General features: G+C 33.6%; 1 protein-coding gene and 1 pseudogene across 10 annotated transcripts in view; one reads left to right on the forward strand and one right to left on the reverse strand.

Moving 5' to 3' along the window:
* Positions 1-23,136, reverse strand: part of CDKAL1 (CDK5 regulatory subunit associated protein 1 like 1) — a 567,467-nt gene that overhangs the window by 149,005 nt on the left and 395,326 nt on the right. The window lies entirely within an intron of this gene.
* LOC112477672 lies at positions 6,454-6,569 on the forward strand (annotated as a pseudogene).

Below are 23,136 nucleotides of genomic sequence, written 5' to 3' on the forward strand. Positions count from 1 at the left end.
AGTGATTGGATAACAAGGTGCTTTTGTGTTTGATCAGCCCAAATGTTAGCATCTTGAAAATCGTTCCTGTAGCCACTGAGTTTCTCAAGTATGCTACAATATTCTACTCTGTATAGTGTAACAACGACAAAATAACATTAAAAGTATTCGAAACTCCAATATTATTCTGAATCCATGAACAACAGGAAAAATAACCTCAAATACTTCAAATCACGGAATACTTACATATATCAATTTTTCTGTCAACTAAATGCAGTTCTATACGAATAAGAAGAACAGTTTATCTCATTAAGATATATTAAATATTTGGGGCATAAAAGAGAATAGAGAATGTAACAATGAGGAAAATCAAATTACTAGATACCTAATATAAACAGCTTAATTAAAACAATAGCTTTCCTGACCTAGTTTGCATAATCCTTTAATGTCTGTGTTAAAGAAGAATGACAAAATTTATTTTTAAAAATATTTTTTTCTTGATTTCTACTTAGTCTCATCTAGCTATTAATTTGGCTAAACCTTAATTAGTAAGATAACTTGTAGGGACAGCAACTTTTCTCTATGATAATAAATAGAAAAAGAGACAATATACATAGAAAAAAATAAAGTGGAGTATTTGAAGAAACAATTTTAAATTTTTATTGTGATATATATATATTTTTTTGTTAAAAGTGATTATCAAAATTGCATTTGAAAATCATAAAAAACATGTTTTTACTGTAAGTTGCAGATAAAAAGATCATTTTCTAGACTTACTAAAGCACGTGGAATAGAAAAATTATGTCAGTAATTTCAATTAGTCAATTTTTACATTTGACTTATAACTACTTCTGAACAAAAGAAATCTACAACTAAAAATAAAAGTAAGGATCAGAGCAGAAATTACAGAGAAGAATACATCTCCCCTAGAGAAAAATCTTAGAAATTGCCTGTGAAATACTGCAGAAACAAAGACAATTGGTTATTGTCCTAGGCAATAAATTGGAATTGGCATTAGATTTTAGGGTATTCCCACAGGAAAGTACCTTACTGATTTCCTCCCAACCCCCAATCCTTGATCCAGTATAGTTGAGCTCAGTATTATGCAATATCTGCTTACTTTGGCTTCAAGTTCCACAGCAAAAAAGAAAGACAAACCTTTATAGGAGTCATCATAAATGTTAAGGAAGGAAATGTTCAATGCATGGATGTATTTGATAATCTACACAAAAAGCTGACTGATAACAGGAGGGAGTAGGCCACTACGAATTAGTAAAAGATCTATGTTAGTCAGTATTTAAAAGTAAAAGCAGTTTAGTTGGTTTGAAAGTATAGAAAAATATGACCTAATTGCCTAGAAAATGTTTTTAAAGTAGATATTGCACTTTAATATTAGGTGAGGCTCACCTATACATTAATTTTATATATGCAAATGATGCTACTTATATTCTTAAAATTAATTTAGCTCCTTAAGTAAACCAACAACAACAAAAATCTCATATTTACAGAGTTAATAAACCTAGTAAATAATTCTCTTCAGTCCATGAGAAAATCGAGGACGTCTGAAGTGGACCAAATTCTAAATTACCTATGATTTAAGTGAGAATGAGGAAATTATGAGGAGTATACAACATAATATTAGTCTAAATATTTAAAATACTAATTTTGAGTAAATGCTGTTTTTGAGACCCTATGAATTTTCAAAATACAAAAATTAAAAAATAATAATTTATAGTTATTAAAGTTGTGCATCTAATGAATATAATTAGTAGGTATCGTGTTTTTCAAATTAAAAGATCTTCTATATTTACGTTTTCATAGTAGTAGAGAATAATTCTGAAAGAAAGATGAAAATGAAAATGTTTAATTAGGTTAAATAACAGAAATTTTGATCCATTATTTTTGCTGATTTAAACAAGCTATTTGCTGGCAAAATGTGTTCATTAAATTCCTTGGAAATGGAATTAATGAAAAAGATTCCAATTATGCACCTGCCTTGGCAGAAGCAGTGCTATGATCAGTTAAGAAAATCTATCGGGACATGTTAGGAGAGTACTACCTATTTGCTGGCCCTGGGCTAGGATTTAAGAAAGCACCCCAAATTTTAAGACTTTACTTATTTACCTTGAATAAAAATACACGTATAAATATACCACATTTGAAATACTATTAAAATGTGGTACTTAAATTCATCTCAAGATTTTTACTTGCAATTTGGTGTTACACTGGCAGAAATGTGAACAGGGTTGATTCTAGTTGATTCTTTAGATCAAGAGATTTAATATTTAAAATGCTTCAAATTCCAATGGAAAAAAAGTGAGACTAACACACATATTATTATCTCAAAAGAAAAAGATAAAAATAATCAGAATTAAAGGATCAGAATTAAATTACTAGGCATAAACTAAACATATGATTAAAAGAAACATTTTTCAGTCCTATGGAGATTAATTCCAGGACAATTACTCAATACATCCAGGAAAAGCAAATTGGAGGTAAGGAGAGGGAGGGGAAAAATATCTTGAACTGAATGGAAATAAATACATCAAATATATGGGATGCAGCAGAAGGAGTGTTTAAAAATAAATTTATAGATTTAAATATCTGTATTAGAAAGAGATAAACACAATAATCTAAGCTTCTACCTCAAGAAGCTAAAATACCGAAGCAAATCAAATCCAAAGTAAGACAAAGGAAATAAGGTAGAAGAAGAAATCAATAAAATAGAAAATAGAGAAAAATCAATAAAAGGTACATCTTTGAAAAAAATAAACAAAATCACTAAACTACTAGCTAGACTGAAAATAAAAACACACAAATAGCCAACTTCAGGCATGAAAGAGACAGCACTACAAATGTGATTGATATTAAAAGGATACTAAAGTTAATAGACCCTATATGTGTGGATTAATTTTGGGGCTTTCTATTATGTTCCATTGATCATTTTAATGCCAGTACCATGCTGTTTTAATTACTACAGCTTTGTAGTATAGTTTAAAATCAGGGAGTATGATATCTTCACCTTTGTTCTTTCTCAAAACTGCTTTGGCTAGTTGGGGTCCTCTGTGGTTCCATAAAAATTTTAGAATTCTTGTCTATAGCCATGCTATCCTGAAGAAGCCTGATCCTGTCTGATTTTGGAAGCTGGGTTGGGCCTGGTTAGTACTTGGATAGGAGACCACCTAGGGAAGACCAGGTGCTGTAGGCGTAAAAAATAAAAAACTAAGGGATTGTAAACTGACAAGATCCTTGCGATCTGTGAGGTCAACTAAGGGTTACCTAAAAATAAATAAATAAAAATAAAATAAAAACAATTTTAGGATTCTTTGCTCTAGTTCTGTGAAAAAAATGCCATTGATATTTTGATGGGGATTTCAGTAAATCTGTAGATTGCTTTGGGGATTATGGGCATTTTAACAATATTTATTTTTCCAATCCATGAGAATGATATATCTTTCTATTTATTTGTGTCATCTACGAATTGCAGCCACTATGGAAAACATTACAGAGGTTCTTCAAAAAATAAAAGCAGAACTACCATAAGATCCAGCAATTCCACTTCTGGGTATTTATACAAAGAAAACAAACCACTAAGTTGAAGAGATATATGCACCTTATGTTCACTGCAGCATTATTTACAAGAGTGACTATATGGAAGCAACTCAGTGTCCATCAATAGATGAATGGATACAGAAGATGTGGCATATATTTATGTTATAGGGCTTCAGAACGAGTCACCCCAAGATGTGCCTCTGTGGTATTGAATTATCTTGAGCTAAAGGAAACTGAGGCTCTGTGGGCTCAAGAGAAACTTCTGCTCCTCCTTAACTACTCAGAAGAATTTAAATTAGGGGCCTTCCTCATAATAAGATTATCAGAGATAACGTTTTTGACTTATCTATATGTCTAGGCATACTACTAATTGCTGAATATTTGTTCTTCTTATCATCCTGAAATGACCTTCGTCCCTTCTGAAGCCACAAGGTACCTTACCTCATCCTTAGCTCAGAATGCCATATTTACTTCATTTTAACTTACTGTATCTGAACATCTCATGTATATGGGGTTCCCATATGTACATATATAATGAAATTTGGTGATTTTCTCATGCAGATTTAATTATTAGAACAGCCAAAAAAACCTTGCAGGGTAGAAGAAAGTTTCTTCTTCCCATATAATACATACAATGGAATATTATTCAGCCATAAAAAGAAGAAAATCTTGCCATTTGCAACAACATGGATGAACCTAGAGGGTATTATGCTAAGTGAATTAAGTCAACAGAGAAAGACATACACTTATAGGTGGAATCAAAAAGCAAAACAGACATACAAAAGAGAAACGGACTTGTAAATAGGAAACAAACTGGTGGTTACCAGAGAGGGGAGGTATTAGAGGGGTGGGCAAAATAGGTGAAAGGGATTAAGGAATATACATTTCCACTTATAAAATAAATAAGTCATGGGGATATAATATACAGCATAGGGAATATAGTAAGTAATATTGTAGTAACTTTGTAAGGTGACAGCAACTAGATTTATTGTGGGAACCATTTCATAATGTAAATAAATACTGAATCACTATGATGTACACTTAAAACGAATAGGATTTTGTATTTCAATTATGTCACACACACGTATACACACACATACAGGATACTAAGGGTATATTTTAAATCAATAGATTAACTTAGATAAAATGGGCAAATTCTTTGAAAAACATAAATGATAAACTCTGACTCATGAAGAAACAGAAAATCTGAGTAATCTTTTATCTATTACAAAAACTGAATTTGTATTAAAAAAAAATCTTACCACTAAAAAAACAAACAAAACAAAACAAAACAAAAAATCAAGGCAGGTCCAGATGGCTTCACTGGTGAATTCAATCAAATGTTTAAGAAAGAATAAAACCAGTTCTAAAGAAACTATTTCAAAGACAGATAAAAAAGGAACTCAATTTATGAGTCTAGTGGTCGGTCGCCTATATGAAAATCAGAGAAGCAGATTAGAAACAAACTCCAGATCAATATCCCTCATGAACATAAACACAAAATTTCTTTATATTAGCAAACTGAACTCAGAAACTTATCAAAAGGACTGTATTTCATTACCAAGTGTTTAATCCCAGGAATGCAAGGTTAGTTTGACATGTAACGATAAATTAATGCAATAAGGAATGTTACAAGAAAAGGTGATCTTAGTAGATGTGGAAAATTCAGTTGACAAATCCAACACCCATCCATGATAAAAACTCTCAGTAAACAAGGAATAGAAGGAAACTACCTCATCATGGTAAAGGGTCTACAGCTATTATACTCTTAGGTCAAAGAGTGAATGCTTTCCCACTAAGATTAGTAACAAGGCAAGGATTTCTATTCTCACTTCTTCAATCCAACATGTTACTAGAGGTTCTACTCAGTGCAGAAGGGCAAGAAAAAGAAATGAAAGGCACATAGGTTGAAAAGAAGTAAGCTGTCTCCTTTCTTTTTGCAAGTGACATGATCTTGTACTACTAGAATTAGTGAGTTCAGCAAAGCTAAAAATCAATGTACAAAAATCAGTTGTATTTTTATATATTAATAAGGAACAATTAGAAAATGAAATCAAGAAACAATTTCATTTACAATAGCATAAAAAATACCTAAGGATAAATTTGAAAAGTGTAAGACCTGTACTTAGAATCAGAGAATTTAAATCTTAAAATTTTCTGAGAGAAATTAAAGAATGTCTAAATAAGTGGAAAAATATATAATATTCACGAATTGGAAGATTTTACTATTGTGAAGATGCTATGTCTCCTAAATTGATATACAGATTCAGTGCAACTCCTTACAAAATATCATCATGTTTTTCCATAGAAATGGACAAGTGAATTCTAAAATTTATATCGAAATGCAAAGGCCTTAGAATAGCCAAAATAAATTTGAGAAGAACGAAGCTGGTGGAATGGATGAAGCTGACTTAAAGACTACACTAATCAAGACAGTGTGGTAGCATTATAAGGATAGAGCAATGGAACCACTTAAAGAGTCCAAAAACATAAAAACCATACATTTATGGTTAATTTTCAACAAAACTGCCAAGCAAGAGACAGTGTTTTGAATAATTGGTGCTGGAGCAATTGGATAACAGATGGAAGAAAAAAAAAATGCTATTAGATGCTTACTTTACATTATACACAAAAAAGTACTTTAATATCAATCATAGATAAATGTAAGAGCTAGAATTACTAAACTTCCAGAAGAAAATATGGGAGAAAATCCTTGCGACCTTGAATTAAGCTAAGATTTTTAGCATAACCAACACCAAAAGCACAATCTATTTTAAAAAATGGATAAACTGGTAAATTGGACTTATTGAAAAGACACCATTAATAAGAAGACAGGACGTGGTTCCATAGTGTAGCGGTTAGCAGGTCTGCTTTACACGCAGAAGGTCCTGGGTTCGTGCTCCAGTGGAGCCACAGTCCATGGTCTACAGCCATGCCACCCTGAACAAGCCCAATGTCTGATCTCAGAAGCTAAGCAGGGTTGGGCCTGGTTAGTACTTGGATGGGAGACCACCTAGGAAGATCAGGTGCTGTAGGCATAAATAATAATAAATAATAATAATAAAAATAAGAAGACAAACACAACTGTATAATGGGCAAAGGATTTCACTAACACTTCACTAAAGAAGGTATATGAATAGCCATATAGGTGTATAAAAAATTGCTCACCATCATTAGTAATCAGGGTAATGCATGTTAAAATCATATAAGATATCTTACATCCAGAAGAAGGGCTATATTGCAAAAAGACCAGAAAGTATATCAGATGTTGGTGTGCATGTAGAGAGAAAGTGAAACCCTTATTCAGTGTAGGTGGGAATTCAAAATGATGCAATGACTTTGAAAAGTCTGGCGGTTTCTTAAAAAATTAAACATACACTTACTGTAACTAAGAAAGTCTACTTCTAGTTATCTACCTGAGAGAAATTAAAACATATGTCCACACAAAGACTTGCAGGTGGATTTTTTTTAGCAACATTTTTCATAATAGCTCTAAACTGAACATCAACTGGTGAATGGGTAAACGAAATGTGGTATATCCATACAATGAAAATATACTTACAAATAAAAAAACTAACTATGATACATGCACCAACATGAATGAGCCTTGAAAATATTCTTAAGTAAAAGAAGGAAGACACAAAGGATTATTTATTGTTTAATTCCATTTATATGAAATTTCTACAAGAAGCAAAAGTACAAAAACAGAAAACAGATCAGTGGTTGACTGGGTCCAAGGGCGAGAGCAGGGATTGACTCTAAACAGGCATTAAGAACTTTTTGTCATAACTAAAGCATTCTAAAATGGAATTGTGATGTTGGTTGCATGAATGTACAAATTTACTAAAAATTCTCAAACTATACATTTACATTTGGTGCATATTGTATGGTATTTAAGTCATACCCACAATAAACCTGTCAAAATTAAGGAAAAAAGAAAAAAGAAAAACACCTTTCTGAAGACAGATAGCAGGAATCCTTCATGACATACTCTTCTAAAAAGTTCTAAGAGCTGAACTTTTGAAAGGGTGTAGCCAAAGAATTGAATATAGCTAAATAAAGGGAAAAGACAAAGATAATAAAAGGCAAGGTTAAGTCTGAAAGAAAATTCTGTTCAGAGCATGACGTCATGAAGGACTAGAAGGAAAACTTGGACCTCTTTCCCAACTACCAATGTCTACAAGGAAGCATTCTATTCTTATCGAAAGAGGAAATTTAAGGAGAAACAATATAACATTTTCAAATAAGTTTAAGAAAATTTTCAGCAATTTTAAATTTATTTTCATAAATTTAAAAAAAATTTTAAAGAACCTGGGCTGAAAACAGAAAAAGCACTAAAACACTTAGATTAGGATTGAAAAGCTATCCGTCCACCACCCATTTATGTCTCTAACCATGGTATTCACTGTTGAAGTACCTAGAATCACTTTTCCACTGAAAACTTATGAGAGGCTGGTATATATCTATATACAGTATGTATTTCAGGTAGGAATGCTTATGACAAGTAAAGTTTAAAGGAACACAAAATAAAAGAAGTGCCAGTGCCAACAATGCCCTTTCTTTATGTCATTCTAGGGTTTCTTTTCTTGGAGTCTATGGACTCCCTAAAATTGCATGCAAGATTTCAAGTATATTTTTCATGAGGAAGTGACCACTGTTTTCTTCTGATTCTTCAAGGCTTCTGTGACAAAAACAAGATTAGGAAACACTTGTGTGACTGTTTTGGGATCAACAAAAATATATTAGGAAAAATGGATAATAGGTAATCTTGGACATAGTCTGTGTATTAAACATTTGTTTTTTTCTAACAGAAAATAAGGTTCATGTGACTCATCTAAGTGACATAATCATCACGGCAGTGGTAGCTTTAGTAGAATCTGTTTGTTGAGTCATACGATGTTGCTGTTTTGTTTATTTGTTCTGCAAATCAAATACAGTCAAGTATCATCGATTTCATAAAGAAACCTAACAGAAAATCAGTAATATAAAATGGGTCCCACTCTTGTCAATTATGATATTACCTAGAACATGATAAAATCTGGTGTTATTATTATTGTCTCTTAGCCTCACATATATGCTGTCCAGTAGGTAGTTCTGGGGCTGGAAGTCCAAAAACTACATTTGGTTCCTTTGGTAGGTGGCCTTCTGTTAGGTCCTGAGAAAGGAGGTATGGATAGGAGATTAGAAGCTGGGAGCAGAAAGCAGCTTTTGGGGTTCTGGAATTGATTACCTCCTGTTTCTGAGGCAGCAACCTCATGGTCCTTGCTCCTAGGTTCCTGTAACACAGCCTCTTCCTCTTGTTCCCTTAGTCCTAGTGGCAGTAACTGCTTTCAGTAGTTATTACTCTCTGGTTACCTCAACTCCCAATCTGCTTTTTTTATCCAGTCTTCTATGTAATGAATTTCCTATATTAAATACCCACTGGTAGAAATACATAGAATAGTTCTTCTTCCAACCAAGACCTTGATCAAAACATACAAATTCACCAATGTTCATATTCTACTACCTTATTAATAAGATCAGATTTACACAGACCACATTCTCTTAGAATAAAGTAATAAAATTGGAAATAAATGATAAAAAGGTAGGTTTAGAAAAACGTCAACCCTACTTGTTTGGAAACTGAATACAATAAGAATATAGATGTATTCTTACAAATGAATAGCTGTAATCTTTTTCAAAGTAGAACACATAAAATTTGACATTTAGAGAGAAGTTTAAACCATTTTGAAGAAATACCAAAATCTACATGCTAACATACAATTCACATATTAATTATAAGTGATATTTATAATCAAAGATAGCTTTTCAAGACTTCTCCATGAGAAAAAATTAGTAGCAATTAGTTTTTAAAATTAGTCCCTCTTTTTAACCCATTTCCCATTTAGAAAAAAAAAGTGCATCTCGCTGCCAGCATTAATTTAATTTTATATAAACATGCTCTTTGAGGATGAAGCAAATCTGACTGGTTCTTGATGTGAAAATAAAATGTAAAAACTGTTTTTGGAGTTATTTCTAAACAGAACTTGTCTCTAATCCTAATGTTACAGAAATGTATTCATAAATCAAATTCATCAAGTAAATCTTCAGCTAACGACTGTTTGAAAACGATGTTAACATCATGCATAGGACTGCTATGTTTTCTAGGATTTGACATTTTCGGCGATCAAGAATTTCCATATTTTGTAAATGGAAATACCGCTACTAAAAACAGAATGCTATAAAGAGAATGCTGTCATTTGTTTCCAAAGACTATCGATATACTACAGCGATGCAAAAATAATAAAAGCAAGATATTTCATGGCAAGTTTGGGAGTAAGGTTAGGACTGTAACCCGTGAATTATCTTGGCATAAATGCTGTGGCTACAAGTGCCGCCGAGTATTCCTGGGGCAAACGGGAAATAGAAGTAATAAAACTATTAATAAGCAAACAAAAACTCCAGATGGCTTATTTTAAATTTTGTATAATTTTACTTTTTTGAAGTAAAAAAAGCAGTATACATGAGAAAGGAAAGGAAGAAGAATATGGATAAAATGGCAAATGATTTGCTAAAACTTTACAAATTTCTGGATGTCCTGAGAAATTAGAATTTACAATCGTAAAAAATAAAGAAATATCTGTGGTGAAAATTGATCAAGTATATGGGAAAAATGTTTCTGAAACTCAAAAACAAAAGTGGTTGTCAAATAGGCCAAAAATAAGAGAGGGGGCCGAACAGATGTAGTTGACACCAAAGAATTTAGTGTCATCCATTACATTTCTAAACCTGGTAAAATTCCAAAATATACAGTTTGGCTTCAAACAAAAATCAAAAGAACCATCACCATTAACTAAAAAGTAAATAAATACTATGTTGAATAAGTTTTTTATCCTGTAATACTATGCTTGCATTCCACAGCAAATATTTTGGAATAAGCACAAAGCCTTACATAAGACCAAAGATAATGCTTTAAAAATTAAAAGTAAGCATACTGGATGATATTATTAGAACACTTAAAAGGAACCATATTAAAATTCACAGAATTTTTGCACGTTATTAAAATCATTTTATGATATTGCTGGTTAAAGTGAAGGTATTTACTATCTATGGTACTGTTAACATAATTCTTATATGAGTTTTTCTGTTTCTATGGTAACATGAATTACAAGGTTCAATGAAGCCAGATTCAGTAATGTGTATTTTTCTGTTATTCAAGGTGAAAAGGAAATGAAACATTTCTAACATTCATAAACTGCAGCAAATGTCTGAATTCCATTTAGAGATAAGACGATAATTACTAAAGTAATTAGAATTCTTCCTGGATGGAATTATTTTGCACACAGTGGAAATTTAGATTTGGGAATGAAAGCAGGGGCCAGAGTATATTCAGCATTGGTAATTAATTACAACTAAAACCAATATGCTATTCTAATATGCTGAAACAGACTATACCTTCTTCTGTCTGCTTCTGACTACAATATAAAAGAAACTGCTCTCCCACCCCCATTCCTTAAGTCAGAAAGATAAAGTGGGTGAAATCATTTTATTCAAGAGAAAATCCAATTATAGAAACAATCAACGTTTCCCTCTTGCTTTATTTTATTTTTTTCATATTTGAAAGGGCATTCACATTAGCAGAACCAATTAAATGAATATCAGGACAGGGCAAAAACTACAAAGTTGGGCAAGTTTCTTAAATCTTTTAAAATTAAACTTTGAAATAAAAAACACTTAATGAAATTTTGGAGACTCAAACTAGATCACAGCATTTTTTAATGGGAAAGCATAATTGGAAGGTGACTAAACATTGGCTCTCAGGAAGAATAACTTATAAAATTATACAACTATGATGCAGTTACCTCTATATCTAGTCCACTACAAATAAGAAATTAGGTAAATTTTCATTATTAATGGAATTGTTGTCATCATCAAGAAATGACACTCAAAAGCATTATATTTCACATCCTATGTTATCACAAAATGCAATTTGTATACTATCAAAAATAATACCGAGGAGACAGAGAGAGAACTTGAAGCCATCAAATCAAAACACAGTACAATTATTCACAATTACTTTTTTTATTCCTTATTAGTTGAACTCATGTTTTGTTTAAATTCAGTTTACCTTAAAAATAAGATCAAGGGTTGGCAAACTTAGGCTCATAGGCCAAATTCAGCTATTGTCTGTTTTTGTAAATAAAGTTTTATTGGAACACAGCCAAGCCTATTCATTAACATATTACCTATGGCTGCAAGAGCAGAGTTGAGTAATTGTGACAGTTGCAACAGAGACTGTTTGCACAAAGCCAAAATATTTACTATCTGCAGTGATTCTAACCAATCAGGCCTATGACTCTTGATTTTTTGTTATGTACTCCCAAGAACACCCCTGGGTAAATTTGAGGGGACAGGGAACATATGATACTCTCTAAAATGTAGGCCTAAATCAACCTTTCCACTATCACAGATTCTCATCGATACAATTCAAATCAGAAAACCTCCTCCTTGAGCAATCTGGTCCACAATCTATTAGCACCTATCCACACTATTCATCCCCTCTGATGAATAGGCCCATTTCTCTGATAAATTTTTTCCTGATTTTCTCTCTGCATCTCAACTCATTCAAGTCCTTACATTTACACCTCTGTGATGGCCCTGTTATGATCTGCTTGGCACCTTTTCACATCTGTTTTGTTGTCTTAACTTTCCTAGTAAAGCACAGCCATCTAGTGGACTAGGATGGGCCATATTCATATTCTTAAACTGTGCAGCAATGAGATAGCAGCCTCAGATAGTTGAAGCTCAATAAAGGCATCCATTGAATTAAAGGTGATGGGCAAAGGAGAACTGGGGAAGAAGACAGGTGATGAATAAACGAACTCAATAGGGCAATAGGCTTTAACTTCTGTGTTGACTGATATAAATCTGAGTATTTTACTTTAAAGTCCAAGAAGTGAACTTCTAGCCTTTATCTATATGGCAGGGGAAGCAAAGACGAGATTCAGAGGGCATTATGACAGGCTTCTCTTTGGGCTAGACGGCACAGATGCTGCCTAAACTCCAGCTGCTGGAGCTGGCTTATTCTGCTTGCGAGGGCGTCATTTCTCAAATGAGTACTTTTAATGTTTCACCTTAAATTCCCATTTCTAAAAATAATTAAAACACTGACACAGGGTCAAAGATTATTTCAAATGACCCGAGTTCATTTACAACTTTCCATTTAAAATTTGGGAGGAAGGGGTTCAAGCTAGAATTCTTGAAGTTGAATCAAGATTTATGAGACTTAAAAGAGGACTTTTCATCCCAATTTTACATTACAGTTGCTCTCTTCTATTTTCGAAGGTGGTAAGTCCCACCACTCAAAAATTGTTTATTAAGTGGATGATATGTTCTCGACAAAGTTCTTGATAGTCAACCTCAATGAGGGCTGCTGTCACAGAAAGGCAGCAAGTGGCCAAAAGTCCTTCCATACAAAAATCACATGATATATGTGTTTTCATTAGACACTGTAGCCTTTATGTGAAAGGCCTGTCACTATTCATGACACTGCCTATTGGATCCCCATTTGGCCCAAATCTCTAAAAGGGCAGTTCTGTTCTGTCTCACACCACGCCTGGCTGGTCTGTCAGCTGTGGTTGTTTCCCAGCTCTCCACAGCCACATAGCACTGTCTGCGATATGCTTCACCAAGCCTCGAAACACTCTGAGGCTCTTCCTGATTGTGAATAACCCAATTCAATTCTTGCCACAATAGCTCCCTGGAGGCTGCCTGCTTCTTACACAGCTGGTTCAGTAGTGCTGAGATGCAAGGCATTGCTTTGATGCTGGAGGTAGCTGATTTCAAACCAAGAAACATTTCAAAACTCAAGAACAAAGCCAGCACATTAGGGAACATCAGGACACTACAAGAATTGCCAAAATGGATATGAACTAGTCACTCATGAACTAGCCGAATATCAGGTTGATACTGTGGCATTTCTGACACCAGCCTTTGTGAACCTTATTGAGCATGTACTTTCTGCCACATACTTTTTAAAGTGCTTTTCATATATTGACTCATTTACTTTTCAAAGCAGTTGATGAGATAACTAATATTGTCTCTGTTTTATAGATGTGGCAACGGAAGTACAGAGAGATTAGGTAACTTGCCTAAGGTCACGCAGCAATAAGCAGTTAGAGTCTGGACCTGAATCCTAACTGTCTGTTTTCAGAGTCTGTAACCCTAAATGATAAACCAACTCGCACTGATAGAGACCACTGAAAACCAAATAGCACCAGATACACTTATTCCAAAAGACCTCCTTTCTCAGAAACAATAACGTCAGCTTTCACCATGGAGTGACTTATGACTCTCATTTAGAAGTACGAGAGCCATCTAATAACCCCACAACTATTACAGAACAAAAATACTCATTTAACATTATCTTCTCAGTCATTCTTCAGTTATTTGATTATTATTCTCATGTTAAAAAACAAGGACACTAAGGATTAGGTCGCTTGTCCATGGTCACAGAGCTAGTTAACAGCAGAGAAAGCACAGGTTAGGTTTTCTGACTCCTTGTGCTTTACTCATGTATTTATCCTTTTACTCAAGGAAAAGAAATGTAGATAAAAATCCTCACCAGATATTGTATCTGTGCCAGTTGCCAACAAAAAGATATTCATGAAAGCTCAGATTTTATCACACACATTCTCAGTGGTGCCAAAATAACAGAAAGAGAGATAGGATCCCATGAGACTAGAAACATTAATAGATATAACTAGCTCTTGGCTAAAAGAGGCAGTGAAAAAAACAAAAAATCTTGTTAATATTTAACACTTCACATCATGTCCCAAATCATGCAAAGTCTAGAAAGTAGCTCTGATTACATCATTTTTGGCAAGAGAATCTGAGGACTATTTAGATATCTGTAGTCCTGGACAGTTCATAGCCTGGCACAAAAACCAAAGTATCCCTGTCTTTCACATAATTCTGATCCAACTAATGACTATAAAGACCCAAAAAGAGTCACATGCTGATATTCCTTTTACTATGTTATTTCACAGACATCAAAACAACCCCTGTGAGCGGGAAGGGGTGACATGTTTACTTTGCAGAGGTTCAGAGAGGTGAAGTATTTGCAGAGAGGAATCAGAATTTGGACATTCACGACTGCCTCTCAAACCTGCTAAACTGAGTAATTCTCACGAACAAGAGCGCATACAAAAGGTTTTTGTACTATGATTGAGAGAGAAGTAAAGGAGAAAATGTTTGTCTGTGACCACCAATATAAACAGCAAGTGTGTAAATGTGTGATGCTATCTACCAGATAGGCATCAGTGTGGTAAATCCTACTAGAGGAAAGCCTGATATAAAGACAATTTGAGTCAATCCAACCAATGATAATTGAATAACTACAAAGAAGGGCATTAGAAAATAGATGAGTACATTAGAGGGTTGCATGACATTTCCATCCACCATGGAGGTGAACAGAGATGTGATTGACAGGGCCAGACTCAATATCATATGAAGGAGAAGGGTGAGATAAGGAGGGGTGGTGGAATAAGTAGAATTATGAGTCTTAGAGAAAATGAAATTAGGAATAACGCTGGGGAATAACGGTGGGGGAGAGAAGAGACACAAACAAAAACTGTGGAGGTTTATGGATATGAAAAGGCTTACAGAGCTAGAGACTGCCACCTCCTAAAAGAGAATCTGCTGAAATTAACTGAAACAAAGTGTAACATCATTAGAATTTATATTCCACTTCAATCTATGTATTACCTCCAATCACAGTAAACACCTCCTTTAGCAAACAGCTTTAACAAGATCAATTTCTGATCAAAGAAGTAAAGAAAGAAACCCCAGGTGATAAAATACAAGTAATGACTATTTCACCGCAGTTGAAATTTAAGATTGAGGGCTGTGTAGTAAGTGACAATAGGATTCCTACACAAAGCTATGCCCTAAAGATAAAGTCACATACTCCGGGTAGCCCTAATTAAGAATCGCTTTTAATTAAATAACAATACCTTTATGAAATGTGAACATAAACAATATAACAGAAAATCATAAGAAAATGACATCAAGACAGCAAAATGCAAAGACAAGTACTGCCATAAAATAGGGATGATGAATGGAATAATTTCAGATGTATGAAAGTGCAAAGCAAATGGTGAAAACGTGTGGTCATGGCATATTCTTAAGTGAATCCAAATGCTTCATGAAGGGAGTAAAGGGCAGTCTTGGAAGTATCTCTAGGAGTGCTATCTCAGAAGTATCCCCAAAGACAATAAAAACACAATGAATAAAGAGTCATGACCACACATATTTTGAGGGGTTGAAAGAACCTTAAATGTTCATGTAGTTCATCCCTATATTGAAATCATTTTTGTAAAATCTGGGCAGATGAGTCACTTTGGGCTTTGATGACTTCCCAAGGAAAATTCAATTAAATCAAAATTATCTTAAAAGATAACTTAAAAGTTGATGAATTTAATCAATATTCAATTTAATCAGTATCACAGAAGGCAGACCTTCTATATCCTAGCACTGTGCTATATAAAGTCAACAAGATGCTAAACCTGCTTCCAAAGACCTCAGTCAGAGATAAATCAGGAACTCACCACTAGTAGTAGCAGCAGCAGTGGAGTATTAATATAGAAAATATTTACATTGCACTTTTTGTGCCAGGAATTGTTTTAAGTGCTTTCCATACATTAACTTATTTAATCCTCCCCATATACTTATAAGGTGGATAAGATTATCATCTCTTTTACAGATGAAGAGACTGAAGCTGGGAAAGCTTAAAGGACTTCTACCATGAAGTTAGTACAGTAGTCCTTTCCTTATCCGCAGTTTCACTTTCGATGGTTTCTGTTACCTGCAGTCAATCACGGTCCAAAAATATTAAATAGAAAATTTCAGAAACAATTCATTAGTTTTGAATTGTATACCATTCAGAGTATCGTGATGAAATCTCACTCCATCCCGTTTTGTCCTGCCCACATGAATCATCCCTTTGTCCAACGCATCCATGCTGCATACACTCCCCACCCACCAGTCGCTTCTCGGTTATCAGATCGACTGACATGGTGTCACAGTGCTTGTGCTCAAGTAACCCTTATTTCACTTTACTTAATAATGATCCCAAGCTGCAAGAGTGTGATACTGGCAATTCGAATATGCCAGAGAGAAGCCATAAAGTGCTTTCTCTAAGTGAAAGGTAAGTACAATACAAGATAAGATATTCTGAGAGACCACATTCACATAACTTTGATTACAGTATATTGTTATAATTATCCTATTTTATTATTAGTTATTGTTGCTAATCTCTTATTGTACTTAATTTACAAATTAAACTTTATCATAGGTATGTATGCATAGGAATAAACAGTATGCATTGGGTTTGGTATTATGTGCTGTTTCAAGTATTCACAGGGGTCTTGGTATGTATACCCTGTGATTAAGCGAGGACCACTGTAAAGGTCAGAACTATGATTTGAACCTAGGCATCTTGGTTCCAAGTTCTGAGCTCTTCACTCAGTGTATATTATTCCTTGATAAATAACTATAATTCAAGGTACCGTGAATAAGTGCTACATGAGCATTGTAATAAATCTTACAGTAATGCAATGCAAGGGGAAAGAGATGTAGGAAGACTTCAGAGGACAGAGGCACCCAGTAAAGAGAGAGGTTCTCGGTTAAAATATAATGTGAATGACACGTAATTTTAAGTTTTCTAGTAGTCGCATTAAAGAAATAGATGAAATTAACAGTATTTTAACCCAATGTATATTTCAATATGCAATTAATATAAATATTAATAACATGTGACATTCTTTTTTTTCCTACTAAACCTTTGAAAGCACATCTCATTTTGGACTTGCTACATTCCACATGTTCAAAAGACATGTGTGGCTCCTGAACTGGATAGCACAGACCTAGAGAGGAGGTGAACAAATACTCTCATCAGAAGGAATAGCAAGAGAAAAGGCATTCAGATAGAAAAGAAACTAACAACAGGTACCTTAGAATGCGGTATGCATCAAAGGGTATATTGGAACTTCCAGTTAGAAAGGTTAAGACCAGCCCGTAGAAGTGTGGCAAGAAGAAACTATGAAAGGGGAGCAACACCTTTAAAACTGTGCATCAGTAAGATGATTCTGGCAACACCTTAAGAATGACTTAGATGAGAGAGAGAGAGATGATAGAGCACAAGATAATGATGGCTTCAACTAGGACAGCGAGAAGTGGGGAGAGAAAGCGGGGGGGGTATGAGAGAACAGATAATTATTAGAACTACGACTGACCTGAGAAGAGGAAGGGAGTGGAAGGGAGTGGAGACAGTGAAAAGAGGGGGTCAATATGACCCTGGGGTGTTAAGCCTAGAAGGAGAGTGAGGCCATTAATCCAGACACCCACCAGAGTATCCAGTGTCAACAAAGAAGGGTTCATTGTATAACTGATAAACTCTAACTGCCATGAGGGCAGGGACCATGTTACATCTAGTTTTTATCTCCTCAGTGCATAGTGAGGGTCTAAATAATACTTGTTAGTAGAGGAGCGGGGATAGGGGTGAATGGTGATGGTGGTAGTGGGGTCAGTGGGTAGAAAATGAGTTTATAGTTAAAAGATAAGCAAGAGGACCAAGTCATAAGAAATGCAGACAAGGAAGCTGCAGCCAATCAAAAGGATTAAGACTTGAGCAATTTGGCTCTACATTTTCCCTGACAGTTAAATACAGAAAAGGGATAAAAGTAGTGCAAAAGAAAAAAAATAAAATAAATAAGAAAAACACTTTTACCTGAAAGCAAATCACACTCTACATGAGTATTCCTTTATTTAAAACTAAAACTGTTATCCATATAATTTATTGTGTTAAATCGGTTTTACTGATAAACATGAGACAATAAGGAAATGTGTCTTTGTACATCGACTATAATAATGCAATGTTTACAAGTCTGTAGGTTACTAACCATAAAAGTTGTAACCCAAAAATACATTAACCATTAACTCCCTATTCATCAAAAAATAAAAATGCTACAAAAACTTTTATCAAATTATGAATGGACAAATCAAATATTACAGGCAATTACTGTATGTTATGTATTAAAGTATTTTAAAGAAAAAACCTGACATTCCCCAAAAATATGATTTTCAGAGTAATAGTGAAAAATCTAAGATAGAAAGGTAACAATACAAAAGCTGTATTTTATTAAATTGGAAATTCAGTTTAAAGGAGTTACATGATTTTAAGCCTAGATTTTTTATTCAAACCTTCTGTTTCAATTACTTTTTACAAATTTAAATCTGCTGATGGTGTGCATATTTCCAATAAATACAACAGCATGAGATGCCATACTAGCAGGACACCTGCTAACATCTTTTATTCATGTACGTGTTCCCAGTGCAAAGCAATTATATTATTTCAAATATTTTAAAATGTTTTCTATTACTGCCTAACATAACTGCAGGTTACCTCACAAATCATCGCTTTCCTTTTGCACTCCCTCTGTCTAAATCTCTGAGAAAAAGACTTAATTTGTGGTGTTGTTTGTAGAAGTCAATAATAGCTCACAAGGAATCTAAGTCTGGTTTACTTGCATCTGATTGCAGACATGAGACTATAGCTTCCTGTCAGATCCAAGAAAAAAGCATGCATATATAGATTTTGTTTCTGGTTATAAATTCTGGAGAAGAAAATTAGTGTAAAACCCTGCAATAGTCACTGGTCTCCCATCGTGGGCTCACCACCCCAAGGGCAACTTCAGTCTTGTCAGTTTCTCCTCTGCAGTGTGTGGATAAAAGTACACAGGGGGCATGATGTTTGAAAAAAGGAGTGGTGTGAGGCATTGGGGAAAGAGCAATCTGTGTCATATTTTTCTATATCCATTGAAATGACAATTATTTAGATATAGCTCACAACTGAAAATGGTAAATCTGAAAGGCAATAAATTTCTGTATATAAATTTTAGGTCACCACATTATGGATCTATTATGTCATTTATTCTTAGTATAAGTATTTTTGGTGAAAAAAGTTTAGCTTTAAGATTAATAACGAAATCTTGTTTTAGGCATTGAAATAATGGCTCCAAAGTATAACAATATTTTTAAATAAATCTGAAATTATTCATTGTCATATGCCTAAAGTGAATGAAGATTTTTAGTGAAGCTATTCAATCTTTTTAAATCCATTATTTATATGACTTATAAAGTATTAGTTGTAGCTAGTATCTAATTGTTAATAGCCTATTATTTACTCTATCTTCCTCATCTAACTTTCTCGGTGACAGTGACAACTCAACAAAAAATATTTTTAATTTGCTTGATTAGATATATATAGAGATATATATCTAAAAGAACAGTCTCATATGAAGCTTTATCATGGGGTACAGGTCATCAGATCATTATGGTTTTAAGACTAAAAAATGAGTGACTTAAGATAAAAAAGCCCAATATCCTTAAACTTAATTTCTATTCATTTTCTAATAAATACCATCTGGTGTGTACTTTAGGGATATAATACCCGTCAAAAACTCCATCGTATTATGAGAACCGGCACCAAGTTGATCTGAAATGCATATTTGAACAGATGTGTTTAAATTACATCTCCGTCTATCCACATGCATAAATTCAGAGCAAGCGTGTGTTGATTTAAAATGCATAAAAAAAGGGATTTGGAGATGCATCAAAAGTGAACAGCATCTCAAAGGATCAAGGCTCACATTACGAAAGGTCATTACTAAAAATAAAGTTTGCATTTATTAAAGGTTGCACCAGGGGGCTGTTCATGGGAACTGACTTAATGTTTGCTGCACAAAATCAGCCACTGAAACTCCACTAATTTTTTATAACTCCTCCATGTAAAACATTAAAACTGTCATCATGAACAGAAAAAATGGAATAGTAGATATCAAAATAGAGAAAAATTATATGGCATGACTATTCACTGACATTGGTTCATATGGCTCAGTCCCCATGTTTCAACCATACTTTGCATTTCTCTAAGAAAAAATGTCTGAGTGATTACTGTAGGCATCATTTCTGTAATAAATGATTTCATTTCTTACAGATATGATTCCAAAAGTTAAAATTAATTAAATCCTTTGAGAATTATAAAGTTCATCAATGTTTAGCAAGAAATTAAACATACAAAAATCTAAGTATGAAGGTACAGACCTTTAATGTTCTCTATATTCCACAAGTTGCTAATTTCTACGCTGGCTTTTCACTATCATTATAAAGCTTAACGGTGAGCTGCTGGGAGTAGTGTTCATTACCCATTAGATTAACAGTATAAAAAGAAGAAAACTAATTGCTGAGTGAAATTCCTAGTTATCAATATCATCAACAAATACCCAATTAATTTATACTATTGTACATGATATACATACACAAGCAGCTTTTGTAGACTCAGCTCTCAATGAAGATGCTGAATGTGAGAATAAATATATAATACTCATCTATGAATATTCATTCTTAGATAGTGCTATTACCAAAAACAATGCTGTACATACTGAACAATTAATATTTTCTTTATTCATAGATGAGGAAAGTAAGGGTTAAATGTAAAACTGATACAGGAAAAGCTGTATATACTGGCTATCTTTCAAATAAACCGTTCTAAAAGTGATCTTAGAAAGATCTCTGAGATGCAAGAGGAAAATCAGCTTTTTCAGAGTATATCTAGTCACGTAAAGGTGTAGATTTACAGTTCTTCTGATAGAGTCAGAAAATTCTCTGAAGCTTGAGTTAATTACAACGAATAGCAGTGAAAGTAGCCATTCCTGTATTCTCTGCCCTTCCATGAGCCCCAGAAGGCTGCCTTCTATAGAGTGCATCATGCAGGCTCCACATCTCACACATTATACAGTCCAGCCCTACTGAACTTTGCTTCCTTTCTTTGAAGCTCCATGCTTTCTAGCCTGACTTTCCAACTAAAACAACTTCAGATTTAATTGTTACAGATTGGGTTTCCACTTAAGATTTTTTTTTTTTTTTTTTTAAATAAAGGACCGTGAGGCCAAGCAAACAAACAAAAAAAGTCCATAAAAAAAAAAAAAGGAAACACAATGTACTGGAAGATACATCTTCAGTCTTTATGAATGGCAAGCAAGTAAGGCCCATCATAACCTGCCTCTGGTCCCCTCTCCTCCCACTACCTTCTTCTCTATGTTCTACCGACACTGAGTTGAAGATTGTAGGACCAACATCAACAGTCAATTACCAATACTGCTAAGTTTTTTTGTTTATTTGTGGAGTCAATGCCAAAACTGAAGGGACTGAAAATCAGCCTCTATGAACAGTCTGCATGGAACTACAGGCAAGAATATTTTCAAAGAAGTTGAGTAAACACTAATTCATTACAATCTGAAGTGGAATCTGCTATGATGTGTTACAGCTGATAGTGGCTAAAAATATATGTGAAACACAAAACAGGCTTAGGTAGACAGATTTACAAGCTTGTGAAAATGAAAACCTGTATTACTCATCAGCGGGCACTCTGTGGAAATGCTTGAATCTCATATATTATTGAACTAGTAGTGACAACAATGAATTTCATTCATTCTTGTGGACTTAAGATTTTTCATCAGTTCTGAAATTTTTGTCAGAAACAGAAGTGGAATATTTTGACTTCCCTTATCACACACCACTTCAGAGGGTTAGCAGTAGTAAAGTTCTATTATGATTTTTTTTTTTTTGAGATCAGGGTTGATAACTGAAATTTCCTCAATGAGAAAACAAGAACCACCTTCATTCAACCACTATTATCAAACACTGAATGGTGTTAAAAATTAGCTTTTGTTATAGATTTGATGTTTCTTAGTGAATTCAACTTAGTGTTACATGGCAAATTTTGTTTTTCGGTAAAACATAGAAAAGTCATTTATAACAACTAAGTTGTTTAAATCACAAGTAATATTAAAGTGTTTATACATTTACCACATTATCAAAAGTTAAAGCAATTAGCATGCTCTCCATTTCCACACAAATTTGCAGCAGATTTACTGAGTTCAAACTATAGTACCAGCAGCATTTTTCAGATCTTGTTTAACAAGTGCAAAGAAAATGTTCATATTTTAAAATCCATTTAACTGTGGAATTGAGGAGCCTCCATTAATCTTCGATTGGAAGTGACTGATATGAAAAAAGGCAAATATTGAGAGAAGGATCTAATAGAATTCTATAAATGTCTTCCAAGTGATAAATATGTTTAATTAAACTGAATATACTGATATCATGAATCGATAACAATATTTGGCATTACATATTTGTGTGAAAAGACATTTTCAAAAAAGAAATACATAAAATCTCACTGCACATCAACGATGACAAATGAACATTAGTAATTGATTTTGATGATTGTGAATATTAAACTTTGAACCCAGTCAGTAAAATGTTGCCCAAATAAAGTAATTCTTCTTACTAGTAGATCTATATTTTAAATATTGTACTACATTATTATATTTTAAATTTCATCAATAAGGAATTTGTAGAAATTTGTTTTCTAGATAGATAGATGGACAGATGATGAAAAAGAGAGAGAGAAAGAAAAAGAAAGAAAGAAAGAAAGAAAGAAAGAAAGAAAGAAAGAAAGAAAGAAAGAAAGAAAGAAAGAAAGAAAGAAAGAAAAGAAAAGAA

The sequence above is a fragment of the Pteropus alecto genome, unplaced genomic scaffold (genome assembly GCF_000325575.1).
Source record: "Pteropus alecto unplaced genomic scaffold, ASM32557v1 scaffold121, whole genome shotgun sequence".
Lineage (NCBI taxonomy): Eukaryota > Metazoa > Chordata > Mammalia > Chiroptera > Pteropodidae > Pteropus > Pteropus alecto.